Here is a 14,477-nt window from a genome sequence, read left to right on the forward strand (position 1 = left end):
GAAGAAGAAGAAAGAGGAGGAGGTTGCTATTGATAATAGCAACCAATGCTTTAAAAAGATACCATGTATTGGATGTTTATACTTCTTCCTCCCAGAATTCTTATGTTGAAAACCTAGTCACTCTGGTGATGGCATTAGGCAGTGCCTTTGGAAAGCAACTAGTCCATATTCATTATGAGATTAAGACACTGCAAATTCTGATTCTTTTTCCACCATGTGAATTTACAGCTAGAATATGACATTTTCCAGACTCTAAATCTGTCAGGGTTCTGATCTTGGACTTTTTAGTCTCCAGAACTGTGTGCAATAAATTTCTTAAACTATAATATTTTAGTATATCCCCAAAGCAGTCTAAGACAGAGAAATAAAATTTTAAGAGAAGAAGAGATGGGAGTAGACTGGACAAAGCTCACTAGGCACAAACATAGTCAGGGAGACAGAGCCACACCCAAGAAGCACTAGAGGCTTGAGACTCTGACTGAGCTGAAGGGGCCTCAGTATGAGACTAGAGGAATGAGGCACATATTTTCTCTCTTACATCCTCCAGAAAAAAAAAAAAATGTTTGGCTTTGCAATTCTCTCTGTAAGAAGGTCATAATTGTAAGGGTAAGGTCATAATTGTCCAATCCGCCCAGGCCCTCATAGCCTATAGACACCCATGTTGTTTCCAAAAACCTGAGTCACACTGGGTCTTCCAGGACACTGCCTGTCAGACTTGCAAGGCCATAAGGACAACCCCCGTCCTCCAACATGGCCGTGGTCTTTGGGCCCGTGCAAGTGAAGCTGTTTGCTGAGCTGTGCCTTACTGGCTGGACTGCCCATGCAGTGATGTCGTATGTGAACACTGAGCAAGGAGGCCTCAGTGTACACTTACTACGGGTCACACTCACGATCAGAACAACAGTAGATCTCCTGCAGGTGCTTCATAATTGCTTCCTGCCTATATAATGAAAGGAAGCCAGTCTTCCAGATGACCCTATGTACATCTGTCAGCGAGTACTCACCACTTAGCCACAGCTCTTGACAAAATAATGACGACAATACTGATGACAGGAGCAGTTAACACGTTTTGATATCCCAGTTCTCTTTGTAATGCTAATATATATCACCCAGTTTAATTCCTTGACATAATCGTATGAGATATACCTTATTCTCACCACTTTTCAGAAGAAGAAAATTAGGCCCAATTTGCTGACTGTAAAAAACCAAAAATTTTCCTACAAAGAAAGTTTCCTTTCATGGGTGCAGCATACAGAGTACTTCAGATTTTAAATAAACTGGACTTTAATAAGATAACCGAGGTTGAATACTCCCCCTTCCCTGGAAATAATTGTTCAATATTTAGATCATTTTCTTCCATGGAAAAGCACCTGTATTACATAGAGATCCGAGAGTAAAATGTATGGATGTCAGGTTCATGGCTTTCAGTCATCCTGAAAACTGGATGACTACTTTTCTTACGTTATGGAAAAATATTTTTAAAAATTTCATAACAAAATAATATGACAATAACAATAGTTAATACATTGTGTATTGTAATCTTCAGAGTAGTTACTCACAGTACTCAACGTGGGCATAAATATTCTCCAGATGACATTAGCACAAGCCTTTTCAGTGAACTAAGAAAATCTGGAAGTATATCCATCTTGTATGGTTTTTCCTTTTTCCCTCCTTTTCCCCTTCTGCCACTCCAGCTCCTCTTTCATTCTGAAAACTTTCCTCCCACTTCACAATATCAAGTGTACATGTTGGTCCTTATGTCCTCTCAGTTTCTTACATCAAGGAGATGTTTATATGTGGGTTGACTTATTTCACTTAAGAATATGGCCTCAAATTGCATCCATTTACCTCTAAACATCTCAAGTGTATCCTTCTTCATGGGAGAGTAGTACTCTATTGTATAAAAAGACCACATCATTTTTATTCATTCCTTAGTTGATGGGTATTTGGATTGTTTCCAAGATTTAGCTATGACAAATTGTGCTGCCATAAACATGGTTGCACATACATCGCTGTGATTTGATGTTTTTTTTAATTCTTCTGGGAAAATGCTCAGAAGAATAGTTGGATCAGATGAGACCTCTAATCCTAGTTTTCTTAGGAATATCCACGCTGATTTCCACAGTGGTTATACCAGTCTCTACTCCCATAAATAGTAGAGAAGCATTCCTTGTTCCCTACAGCCCCTCCAGCATTTGTTATAGGTAGATCTCTTGATCATAGTCATTCTTTCAGGTGTGAGATTGTTGAACAAGTCAGTATGGACATTATCCATGCTCCTCCCTCACCCACCTGCTCCTGCCCTCAGGTAGGAAGAATGAGATATCTGGGAAGTAGGCTTAGAAGGGTCTGAGCACAGATGGCTTAGTCTCTTTCTTTCTATAATCTGACATCTATAAACTGTGCACATTTTATTCAGTTCCTTCAAGAACTACTTTGAAGAAAATGGACCCTACGGATGAGCTGGTAGAGAATCCCCAGTGGCTTAGCCACCTGGGACTGAGCAGGTACATCTGTGTAATCCTGAAATTCAGCAATTGGGCACACATTGTTGTCACACATCCAAACCAAGACAACACTAGCTTTACCAGAAAGGGAAATGATGACAATTTGCTGGTGCTGTGGGTGACTCCTTGTCTTGCTTTCGGTGGCTCTGAAGTTGGACATCGATGAGTGGTGCCACTTCTTGGGCTCTCCAAACACCACCAATAAAGCACAGGTCTTTTCTACATTGGAAAAAAATGAGTGCCATAGTATAAAGCTAGTATTTGACATTTAAAATATTATTTTGTTGACCAATATTTCATTTAGTTGAATGTCAGGAATGAGACTATTGGAATCCACTAAATCAAATGCTTTTATAAAAATTATATAGTTGGGAAAAATAGCTTGATTCTCTGGTGATACCTTCAGTACCTGTTCATACCATTTCTTTATTTTCCAAAAAGATGCATATACTGTTAACTAGACTACAAGAAGAAGCATCTTACCACATAAAATGACAATAGCTAGTAGAAAAAATGGAAAAAGAAGTGGAAGAAACTCTATATCTCCTAATGAGGAAATAATGACACTCTTAAGTGTTTTGAAATTAAAAATCCACATTTGAATCTATTTTAATACTATGTATTTCAATATACTATATCATCATAGCTAAATCTCCACACTTGTCAGGGAGACATTTTCTCAAGTTTTTTTTTTCCTATAAAAATGATAACCCTATTTCTTTCACTTAAGAAAGACCTGAGAAAAATGTACCAATATTATGTCTGAGTAGTCTTTTAACATCTTAAGCCCCACACTGGCAAGGACAAAGAATCACTTTGCTAACTAATGTATTAAATATGTTGTCTGTTTATATAGTAATTGTTTGATGGAAAATTCGTCTCTTTTGTTCCTTCTTATCTTTTCTTCCCTCTTGTCCATGCAGTGTATCTATGAATTATGCATGTGAACATAATTAAAAGTAACAATTGGAGAATTGTGCTCCATGGACATTGTTCCATGTTTCAAGTCTTATTTAGACTAAACCAAATTTATGCAAAGAGAAGAGCTCATAATTAAATTCATAACCATCCTTCCTGGGAAAGTTTTCTTTATGTAAAAATGTATTTCTTGCTAGAGGCTCTTTTTCTGACCAAAACCTTGCATACCATCTTTAAAAAAAAAAAAAACAAAAAAAAAAAAAAAAAATAAATCCACAAAATAAGTAGAAAAATTAGCAGTAACCAACTCCTTTTCTAAGTGGTTTGTCAGGACTCGCTATGCATCATCCTCTACCTTCTGCAGGATGTTAGTCTGCAGACTGTTCAGATCTGTTAAGAATCAGCCTCTACAGTGATTTGTTTCTCACAAATCAGTGAAAAAGACAATACAGCAAATGACAGAATGAGATCAATTCCTAAAACTCTCTCCTTTGATTAATCTCAGGAGCACCCACAGTAATTGTTCATCTTTTGTTTGTTTGCTTTTATACTTTAAAGTCTATGAATCCTGGAAAAGGAAGAAGACAGCTGGAGCACTTAGGAAGAAAACTTACTCTGTAACGGAAAAAAATACTATAAATATGAGCCCAGCTCCAAGCTTTTTCCTTCTGCACTCTCAAATTTCTCAACATATTCTTTAGGAAATACTTTTGCTAGTGGTCCTATTATTTTAAACTGTGATTCAAATCCTCAGATTACTATGATATGCATATCTGCTGAGAATCATCTGCACTCTATCATCTATTAAGTCTTGGAATATTCTGTTCAAAGTCTACTCTCTGATTTTATGAGGACAGACCTAGATAGTCTTTCTCCTTCCTGACCTAGGTCATCCTGAGCAATTTCTATCTGTGCACTTATTTCCCTGAAACAAAAATCTCTGTGAAAAGATATTACATGATGAATTTGTAGTAAGGAATTGACTATTTCCCTTCACTGTCAACAAAGAATCATTTTTAAGTCCATTTCTTTGCAGTCTGACAATACCACGTGGATGGATAGACCCGAGGCTACTTCAGATTGGCTCTTAGACTCAGGGAAGAATGTGCTGTGCCCGCTTTCTTTAAAATGCAGTTTGCTTTTCTCCTCTTTCTCCCTCTGCTCTGCTCTTCACCCGTGATTTGAAAAATGTTATCTTTAAAAGCCTTGGCTGGCCCGCAGTGCCACTGACTTGATCCATCATCTTCTTCTCAGCTCATCTTTCTCTCTATTAAAAATAGGATATTTATATTTCTAGATGAAATGGAAGAAACCTGGACCTGATAAATGACTTCCTGTTGTCATTGTTGCCAGGCGGTATATTACTGAAGGGAGTTCGACCATGATCTAGTGTTATTGACTTTCGTTATGCTGGCTGGAAATGATCATTCATACCCACAGATTGTAAAGTTTACTTTTAAAAATCAAGCTGTTAATTAAAGAAAAGAATATTTAATACAGGAAGCACACAGAGAAGAGTGATGATGGTTGTTAGAGGCTACAGGTGCCATAGCCTACTGAGGCGCTGTGTTAAATTGTCCCCAGTCTCTGAAGGGCTGCATGGGGTCACTTGTTACAGATCTTGGGGGAAAGAAACTGTTGTTTAAAATATACATGGTCCATTTGCCATGGAAATCCTGTGTCTAGCTGAAAACCTCCCCACTAAAGCCTGAAGGGAGTACAGCAGTCTGTGGACCTTTAAACTAATGCAAGACATTCAGGAGATGACCTTAGAAGATACTCATACACAGCACTAAACACCCCAAGTCACGTAGCATGGAAAGAGCATGATTCTGCTTTCTGTCCCTCTACCCAAGTTGAACAGGAAGCTATCGGTGGTTCTGAGTGCTTTTTCCCATCATTCATTCTGGCTAAGGCTTCTGTCTTAACAGAAAGAGAGAAAACTTGAAGCCCGTAGACAGTACCTATATATAATTTAGGAGTGTCACTTGATACTTTATTTTCTTTCCTACTACCTTTTACTTACTGTAAGTAAAACTAGTACTCTATGCCAGTTGTATAAAGTTTCTGCTAAAATAAATTAGCTTAAGTTAAAAGAAATACAAGTCAATTTAAATAAAATGTTATGCAGGTAATAGTAGATGTAATCCCCAGTTATAACAAAATATTTGAAGGAAAGCCATGATATGAGTATGTGAGGGAAAAACTGTTAAGGTTTTCCACAAGTGACTGGAGCTTGGGGTATGTTGATTTAGGATAAAACCCAAATACTCCTAAAGATTTCTGTCAAGAACCACATAGAGGCCTAAGCCCCTCAGGTACTGATAAAGATATCAGAAAAAAAAAAATAAAGGCTCTAAAAATCAGTATCAAGACCACAGGGGGAAAAAAATCACCTAACATTTAAGAGCTATTCTGAGGGTGTCTTTTAATACTTATTATTATCCTAAAAACAGATTTTTGTTTTACAAAATCTTGTGAAAAAAATGAGTTAACAGTGTTCGATTCACTGCCATTCTTGTATTCTAAAGTAGATTACGCTGAAACTTATAAAAAGAAATGTATTTTGACTGAAAATGGAAAGGCAGAGGTGAGAGATTTATGTTAAGCCCACTGGACACTTGGTAGAAAGATAGTATAAGAATGTTTGATAGGGAAAACTACAAGCTGAAAGGCTTCTCTTCTTTTGCTTTGAAAACTTTGATTTTGATAGTAGGATTTCCTCTTTCTTTAAGGAGACATCCCCCTTGCTAAGCTAAGGTAAGACCTCAGGGCCATGTCTGCTGGCGTTTCTCCAGGATCCAATCCAATGTCTTACTCGTAGCCAGCACTATTAAATGTTCAACGCAGAATGAATGAATGAATTAATTAATTAATTTAATTTAAAGTCTTCATATAAGGCCCAAACCTATGAAAAGTGATAAGGAAAGCACATCTGTTCTCCCCAGAAAATATTAACCAAACTACAGAAATCAACAGTCATCTTCTCCACTGCTAACCTTAAAAGTGAAGGTCATAATCAATGTGGTTCAGTCATTCTCTGCTTTATACTCGGAGCACGAGTTTTGTTCATCTTGCTGTGAAGCTGAAAAGATTATAATGAAAATGCCTAAAGAAAGAAGGGAGGGACAATAGTAAAGAGTTTTCTCTGACAACTGGTATCAGCATTTCCTCATAGCTTCGCATTTATTCAGACAAAAATGACAAATGTATTACAAAGAATAGATGAGATCTTTCTGTCTGGGTATAGCATAAAAATAAAACAATACTGTACTGATTTTCCTCTCTGAGTACCCTCCCTCTTGCACAATTGCTGAACATTGGCAGAGCTGTTAACACCATTGATAGGAAACAAAGCAAAACTTGGGAGAGATTCTACAGCCTGGGGCTTATGAATGTCTAGGATTTACAGCGCAGCTTGATGCCATTGTGAGTCCTCTGGCTTCAATATCCAGCCAGCTACCATCAGGGCCTTTTCTCTCTTCAGGAAAGTGGACCTTTCTCTCAAGGTTACACATCTAGAGTTTCTTAAAGAGTCCCACTGGTCATGGGATCTCTTTCTGTTTGAGGACCCTCCTGAGTACTTTGAATCCCCATTTCTTGAAAGCTGCCTGGCAGTCGTCCTAGAATGGAGCCAAGATACTTGGAGATGTACTGTTTGCATCTGAAAGGATGCCCAGCACTACACCATGGAGTCCTAGTTCCCTTCCTCTTAAAACCAGAGAGCTCACTTCCCCTCTGTACTAAAAAGATTTTAGTAATCCGGGAGAACATCACACAGTCAATACTTAAGTACATATTCAGCAGCTACTAGAGCAATCAAATCAAGTCTGTCTCCTATAGCACCCTAGACAAATAACAAGCTCAAAATATTCCCTGGCCTGTACCCTACACTGGAGTTTTTAATAAAAGCACAGCAACTTCTCCAGTTCTGGAAGTGATCGGCTGGGTTCCAAATCATCCCCTACTGCTCTGCAAACTTCTGGCTAGAGGGAGTTTCATTTCCTGGTGAATCATCCAAACTGGCCCTAGAGGGCCTTCCAGGCCAACTGAGCCCAGGCCACGTCCCCTAGAGGCTGGCCTGCAACCACCACCCAGGTGATGTGGAAGTGGTGCTCCACTGAAGTTGGAGGCATGTACTTCAGTTGCCATCCACCGCTTCTTTTATCCGCCTGGCCAATAATACAAAAAGGACTGCAATCCTTAAGACTGTGGTGCCTTTGCAAAGTACTCTTACCAGCCTTGATTGCAGCTGAACTGGCTAAAATGCCTGACGGAAAGGACCTTTCACAAAGCAGGAAGTACATTGACCTCAGAAAAACATAGACATATGTATATAATAGAGGTGACTCCAAGCTGCTCCATCTTTAGACGAATAAGGTAATTTGACAGAACTATTTCCTCACTTGCAAGTGACAGAAAGGGATGTATTTCAGGAGGAAACAACATGATAAACATAAATTATCTTGTATGTAAAATGCCAAGTAGAATGTTGCACCTGTGAGAAAGAGTATTTTCTTGATAAGGTAGAGTTGGTCCTAAATGTCTGGTTACCTGTTTGCTATTTTCAGAATGTTCTGTGCTCAGTTCTGCCATTAGAATGTTTAATTTAGCTAATCCCACTACAAGTACATTTCATGAAGTTATGACCTTCGTTTTCCTAGCTACAGTATCACCAACTATCAGAACATGGCCCAGCACAATCACTATTCCTTCTTCTAGCCTCAGCTTTTCACTTCATACCTTCCCAGAATGCCTCAGGAAATGCCTTACGTGCAAAACTACTCTTCTTTGTATAATTCTGCCCAACGTGAAAAATTACATTGGAGTGACATCTTGACAGCAAAGATGTCTCATATGTTCTTAGATATCTCCTAGCTCACACACCAGACATGGAAAGCACACAAGGTGTGACTCAACTGTATGGTAAATGTTAAAAAAAATTACAGTAAAAGACACATTGGCACTAGTCTTCCTCAGCATACATGCTTTTCTTCTGAGTACCCAGCTGATCATTGAGCAACTACCCTGCTGTGGCTGCCTGGATTTCCTAAACTGATTCAAAATCTTCATCTGTTGATGTCATCTTGATTTAAGGGAGGAGCCAGAAGGTGCACAGAGCTAGATCTAGTTACAAAAAGAGATGAGGACACACTGCAGTGTTTTCTAGCCTGCCTTTCTGCTGGCTGGTACTTGATGGGAGTACTTACCTTTTCTTTTCTCAGTCATACTGCATACTCACAAACAAGCACTTCCAGAACTGCTTCAGAAAATGGCGAGAACAATTGGATGTGTGTCTTCAAGATGACAGGGAGTATTTTATAGGAATTAATGGTGATGTGTCTTTTGCTGTAATAAATTCTTTAAAAATTTTAAATATTCACCATATTATTTGATCACACTTCCTATGTTAATCTTTTGTTATTGTTGTTCCAGTAATTAAACTCAGGATTTCGTACTTGCCGGGCAAGCACTTGTGCCACTAAGCTATATCTTTGGTCCCATATGTTAATATTGACCAGGGGAATACTGTGAAACTTCATCCTAGTCATACTTCTTTTGGAGTACTTGGATTTTTTTCTGTCACTAAACATGAGCTATCTATCTATCTATCTATCTATGAATACTATAATCCCTTACTTATTAGACACTCTAAATTATGAAATTGCCAATTCAGTCAATCAATACCCCCCTTATAAAACTGATAAGAAGCCAGATAATACACTACCTTTTATCCTCTACTTAGCCTTTTAATGTAACCAGGTGGATTTTTACTTCTCTTGCAAAGTGTATCAATCACTCATCTCTCTCAAGAAACAATGGTGCTTCTATAAACTCAACTCCACTCTTCTGGCTTCATCAAGAGGCCTCTTACTAATCAGAGTGGTTATTTAAAGTGCAATTCTCCTATAATTCATCTTTCTCTGAATGTTGCAGGGTAAAGCTCTGCTGATCCATCACTTAGAGAGGAGTCCACAGTTTTGCTCCTTGACTAAGAAGAAATAGCAATAAAGTAGGCATCAAATATTGAGTACAGTTGAAGAACTATGTTCTGTAAGAAAAATATTTTTCAATGTTATGCTGATGCCATATATAATTCATCTATTTTATCATTATTCAACTGCACAAGTCCCTTTCCAAAACATGCCCAGAATGTCAAGAAATCATTTTATGTACTATCACATATGTGTATCTGTACAATCTCTTCTAGCCTACTTCCTCACAGCCTTTTACAGCCTCTCAGGTGGAGAGGCCAGCATTTCTAGCAGCTTTCTTTCTGCAGAGGCAAATAAAACACAGTGTAATCTTATCAGATGCCTTTGGCTTTTCTTCCTGCCCAACACTTTTTAACTATAACTCAAGTGGAGATGCTGATATTGCTGAAGAACCCCTGTAAAACACAGAGTAAGGACATCGCCTTATATAGAAAGCTGAGACAAAGAAAAGTAGCTCTAAACTTATTTAAGATTATCCTGATTTACACTTCAATATAGGATGTCTTTTCCTCACAAATGAGACCAGCCCAAGGTAGCAAGCAAGAAGAACTCACTAATGTATATTTTTGAAGTTAGCATCAGACAACTGGCAAATTAGAAGAGCTCAGCTATGAGGAGTTTTAATGATTACAGTCGAAAGTTTATAGAGAGTGCCGCTTCTGGAAAGAAATGGAACAATAGGTACAAAATTCACATTCACTCTCAAAACATGGAGAAAATATAAGAAAAAAAATGGGTTTCAAGACATTGACTATTAACAACACATTATAATGAGCCATAGAAAACAGCGGACAGGTGAGGTGATTGGCCAACCTTAAGCCCTTAAGAGTGTCCAGGCTTTGGCATAAAGAAAGAGATGCTAGGTATAGATCTGTCCACTTTTTCAGATGAAAACACAGCTGAGGATAAGAAGAGAATAAGATGGCTGGAGTTCTTGTGCAGAATATGGAAAGGAACAAGCTGCACAGAAGAGACCTGGAGCTCAGTGGAGAGCAGTGCCCCTGAGCAGTGCACAGTGCTGATCGGACATGAATGTGAGGAAGGGTCCAAGGCTGGAACAGGACCACTGGAGAAGCTTAGCAACCACAGTACCTGGTTCTCATAAAGAGCTGGGTACCAAGCCTTACCCCACCAGCAGGACTGAAATTCTTGTAACTCACAGAGCATTGGGTAGAATTCTCAGAAATATCTTCCTGATGTAGTGAGAAGTAATTATCCCTAGGCTAAATAATATGTTGGTCCCATCTAAGGAATCTCAAGAACAGGATCAGAAAAGATCAAGCTGTTTCCAAGTAACATAACCATTTCCCATAACAAAAGTCAAGAGCAATTACAGGAACACAAAAATAGCCAGCCAGCACCCAATGAGGGAACATCTGCAATATCTGTCATCAAATAAAAGATTGGGCCTGCAAGAAGCAGGAAAATAAGGTGCATGATGAGGAGAAAACTCAACCAACCAAAACAAGCCCAAAATGATATATATAGATATTAGCATTCACAGATAAGAACCTTAAAACAGGTTTTATAATAATATGTCACATGTTTGAAATGATTAATAAAAAAGGAAAATATTTTAAAATCCCTAAATTCAATGAAAATTACAATGTCTGATATAAATCTACACTAGATATGATTACTGAAAGACAGTGCATTGCAGAACAAGAGATTAGTGAATGGGAAGACATAACAAAAGAATAAAATCCAATATGAAATGAAGAGATGGGGTTTTTAAAATAAGTAGAGTTTCAGTAAACTTTTGGAGAATTTCAAGCCATTTAAGGAAAATTGAATTGGATCCATTAAAAGAGCAGAGATAACTGGGGCCAGCGAGATAGCTCAGCAGACTAAGAGCCTGCTTTGGCAAGCACAGGGAGCAGGAATCATTCCCGGTCCTGCATGTCACACCAGCTCTGCCCCACGGTGCACTGAGCCAGCAACAGAGTCCAGGCGTGGTGGTGCATGCCCAGAATCCCAACACAGGAGGCTAAAACCAGGAGAATCACTAAGAATCTGAGAAGTGGAGAGAGAAAAAAAAAAAAAAAGAACCTGAAAGAGTAATGAAAATCTAAAAGGTACAACAGATACTTAGAAAGGAAAGGAATTGTTCAAAGAGAAGGAAAAACTGGGATGAAGAAAAGGACAAATGACAGAAGGGGAAAATATATTTAGGTCTATATGCAGAATAGTTTGGATAATCATATTGTCGATTCCTGCTATTTTTTTGAAAGGAGCAGTTAATAATCTTTTTTTTAACTCTGATTTTTTTGTCTTCCACTTTTGAATTGCATATAACTTCTTTATTATTGTTTTGTTTTCTTTAAATGAATCTTACACATTCGTATGTGTTAATCTGAACAACTAATTTGAGGATAGCATCATGTAATATAGCAACCATTGTTGAATTCCTATTACTTTGTTTAGTGAAATCTTATATTGTTTCTAATGTTTTTTTCTATCACTATTTTGTATTATTTAAAAAATAAAAATTTTTTAAATATTAAAAAGAGAACAGAGGTATTTAGCAAGAAAAAAAATGTTTTTGAACATTTCTCTGACTTTTTTTCCCGAAATCCTTTGAATACTCTAAATCTAAGAACTCAAATGCAGTGAACCCCAAGTACAAAAGGAAGAAGAACAGGGAGAATGGTGAGCACGCAACCAAGGTGCATAACATTTAAATTACTTAAAACTAGTGATAAAGAAAAAGTCTTTACAATGATCAGAGAGAAAAGACAGACACAAGGAACAAAGATAAAGGTGACAGTAGCTTTATAAAGAAAGTGATAAGATGGTGGACAACTACAAGAAAAAATGTCAAAGGCGTTCTGGAAGTTTGCAACAGCATCCGTCACACATGAAGGTGAAATAAAAACATATCTAGACATAAAAAAGTCAAGAGCATTCAGCTATAGCAGAACTTCAACAGTAAATGTTAAAGAAAGTCTTCCAGCCAGGAATAAAATTATTCCAGACAAAAATATGAATCTATACAAAGAGCAACAAATATGGTAGCTATCTGATAAATATACGTAGAATGTTTTCTTATAGTTAAAATGTCTTTAGGAGATAATTGAAAATTAGCTCTAAATTATAAAAATATGTATAATATATGAACACAGTGTTTATGACAAGGAAAGTGCAAAGTCTTAAAAGATGGTACTAAAAGTACACTACTATGAGGCGTATATATTATATTTGACGTGATGTAGTATCACTTGAAGGTGGTCAGATGTGCTGCCCACTAAAACCCCAAAGAAGCACCAATTTAACAAAACAAGAATTATATCCAATCAGTAAGCCAAGGAGATAAAGCCATAAAAAATTCATTAAAACAGGAAAGGAAGCACCAACAATAGATGAAACAAATAAAGAAAGGGGCAAAAGATGATACACTCAAATCTACATCAGTAATCATGTTAATGATGGAGGAACTATATATAATGTGTCAATTAAAAGAAAGACGTAACAGTGGACCCTTGACTTATGAACTCAATTCATTCATAAGGGCTGGGTGTAACTCAAGTTAATTGTAAGTCAAAACTATCTTTCTCATAACAAATAATGGAAATTCCTTTAAATGGGTGTTAGCTTCCCAAAGCACCCCTTAAATAAAGTTTTCATAATAAAAAGGATTATACAGTGTGCGTAATTTACCAAAAATACCAATAATTTTCTAAATATAGTCACTAAAAAGTTACAAAATGTACTTAGTTTACTAGAAATAAGAATTTCATACTGTATTCACCATTCAGAAGGACATTGTTGGCTTGCAGGATGGACAAAATGGAAGATGGTTATTGTTTGGAGGGAGAGTTCCTTCCATAAAGACCTCTGGCTTTCTGGTGTGCTTTCTCTCTTTGGGAATCTACAGCTCACTAAGACCTGCCTCTGACTCACTAGGCCTCAATCTTTTCAAAACAAGAAAGTAGTCTAGGATTTTCTGTTTCTGCTTTTTCTTTAATATTCTTCTATTACAATTGCTCTTGGTAACTACCTTTCCTTTCTTAGCTTCATTTTTTGAAGTTTTTGGGAAGCATCTTGAAAGTAATAGTCATAGCAACTATATAAAGTACTGACTGAAACTACATCCACAAACATGTGCATCTGGACTCAGACAGAAGCTTACTAAGAGGCTGATGTATGCTTTACTAACAATAAGTCAAAAGAAAGCTGGACTGTCCATATGACCATCAGATGAAGGAGACTGCAGAAGAAAGTATACGACTGAGGGTAAAGAACATTTTCAACCACACATGAATAAGCCAATGCATTTGGAGGACATAATTCTAAAGTTTATATGCTTAATAATTGAGATTCAAAATACACAAAGCAAAAACTGAGAGGTCTGAAACGAGAAACAACTACAGTAGATTTGAATTATATTCCTCTAATAGAAAGTCTATATAAACAGGAAGGATGGCAGACTTGGATAATGGAATAATGTGATTGGCCAATATGACCAAGCTGCCATTTCTAGAACACACTATTCAATCACAGCACCATGATTTTCTACAGTACATGAAAAACTTACCAATATATGCCATATTCTAGGCCCTAAAGCTAAATTTAAAAGGATTCAAAATAAATACCATGCTGATAATAACATATGGTCAAACAAAAATTAAATAATGAAGTTAGAATGTATTTTGAACTGAATAAAGTGAGAACACATCAAAAAAGTGTCATGCATTAAAATATGACATAGAAAAGGACTTATAGTACCTAATACCTACATTAGAAGAAAAATGAAAGGTCTTACATCAACCAAAGTGTCAGCCCCTTTCATTGGACCTGAGGAAGGTAGAGAAATGTAAGAAGAGGAAGAAAAAGAGAGAAACAATAAAGGTCAGAAAAGCGATATGTAGGAAACAGAAAACAGAGAAAACCATTGAAACTTGAAAATAGGGCTCTGAGAAAATAAGCAAAATTGTTGTACATCTAACCAAACTACTCACAGGAAAATTAAATTTTAAACATCAACAATAAGTAAATAAATAAATAGGGATAAACGAGGTGATCATCATTGGACATTCCATAGCTAGTAAAAGGAAAT

The sequence above is a fragment of the Octodon degus genome, unplaced genomic scaffold, assembly GCF_000260255.1.
Source record: "Octodon degus isolate 3935 unplaced genomic scaffold, OctDeg1.0 scaffold00096, whole genome shotgun sequence".
Taxonomy (NCBI): domain Eukaryota; kingdom Metazoa; phylum Chordata; class Mammalia; order Rodentia; family Octodontidae; genus Octodon; species Octodon degus.